Source organism: Elephantulus edwardii, unplaced genomic scaffold (assembly GCF_000299155.1).
Source record: "Elephantulus edwardii isolate Elephantulus edwardi_28Jun2011 unplaced genomic scaffold, EleEdw1.0 scaffold00226, whole genome shotgun sequence".
In the NCBI taxonomy this organism is placed as follows: Eukaryota; Metazoa; Chordata; class Mammalia; order Macroscelidea; family Macroscelididae; genus Elephantulus; species Elephantulus edwardii.
Genome location: NW_006399976.1, coordinates 3,613,402 through 3,614,726, shown reverse-complemented (window position 1 = coordinate 3,614,726; position 1,325 = coordinate 3,613,402). Strand labels below are relative to the sequence as shown.

General features: G+C 39.7%; 1 pseudogene; it reads left to right on the top strand.

Annotated features, from left to right (window-relative positions):
- Positions 1 to 492: 492 nt before the first annotated feature.
- On the top strand, positions 493 to 820 carry LOC102875072 (annotated as a pseudogene).
- The last annotated feature ends 505 nt before the right edge of the window (positions 821 to 1,325 follow it).

Below are 1,325 nucleotides of genomic sequence, written 5' to 3'. Positions count from 1 at the left end.
ATGAAATTAAATGGGTCATGTCACAACAGAGCCAGTTGAAATAAAAAGGCTAATAACAGCATATTATTAAAAACTATGTCTACGACTCGACGGCACCTAACAACAACAACATACATGCAAGTTGTCATCTGAATACTGCATGGTTTAAAATCAGGAAGAGTGTGTATCACGGTTGTAACATTTCCCTATACCTATTCAATCTGTAAGCTTAGCAAATCATTTGAGAAATTGGGCTATATAAAGAAGAAGTTGACATCAGGATTGGAGGAAGGGTCATAAACAACCTACAGTATTTAGATGGCACAACCATTTATAGCAAGTAAAGAAAAAAATGCTGGCTGCAGAAAAGCCAGACCACAGTCTTGCATATGGGTTATAGCTCAACATCAAGAAAACAAAAATCGCCGCCCCTCGCGGCCTGTGGCTCGGGCAGTGCTGCTGTTGCCTCCTTTCCCGATTAAGGGCGGGCTGCGGCTCTTCAGGGTCGGCGCCATGACTGCTTGGGGCCTAGCGAGGCGTCTTGGCAGCCCTTGGGTCACCACGTGGAGAGCTGCAAAATCATCTCTTTTGTGTCATTCTTTGAGGAAAACAAGTTCAGCTCAAGGAGGTAAATTTGAACCCAGAAAACAATCCCTTAAGAAGCCAAAGTTACCAGAAGGTCATTTTGATGCCCCAGAAGGTTCCTATTTAGAGAAAGAACCACTGGAAAAATTTCCAGATGGTTTTAATCCTGTTACCAAAGAAAAGGGTGGGCCCAGGGGCCCCGGAACCTACGCGCTACTACGGAGACTGGGAACGAAAAGGGCGCTGTATTGATTGACTTTTAAGTCACATATTTCATGCTCACTGTTTCTGAATATAGACATCTGAATTAACGGCTTTCTGCTTATTTAATTTCTTTACATCCTTCATCTGATTTCTGTAATGCATTTTAAAAGAGAATGTGATGACTTTGGAAAAAAATACGCTGCTAAAACTGGGAAATTGAATGTATTTCTCCATGAAGCCACTCAACCCCATTGCCATTGTCATTGAGTTCACTCTAGTTTAGCACATAGTAGTATAAATATATTGACAGCACTTAACAATAACAACAAACAACAGTTTAGATATAACTGAGGTATAAAAATAATCATGAAAATTGCCAATGTTTACTGCACCTTTTTGTGTGTGTGTAAATCAATTGCTTGTAAAATACCTGTGCAAACAAAATAAATTTGCTTTGTGCAAGGTAAACGGGACTTTTCAGGTATTAAAAAGTTCATTATAATTTGGGGAAAAAAAACAAACAAAAAACAAAAATCTTCACAACCTGACCAACAGGC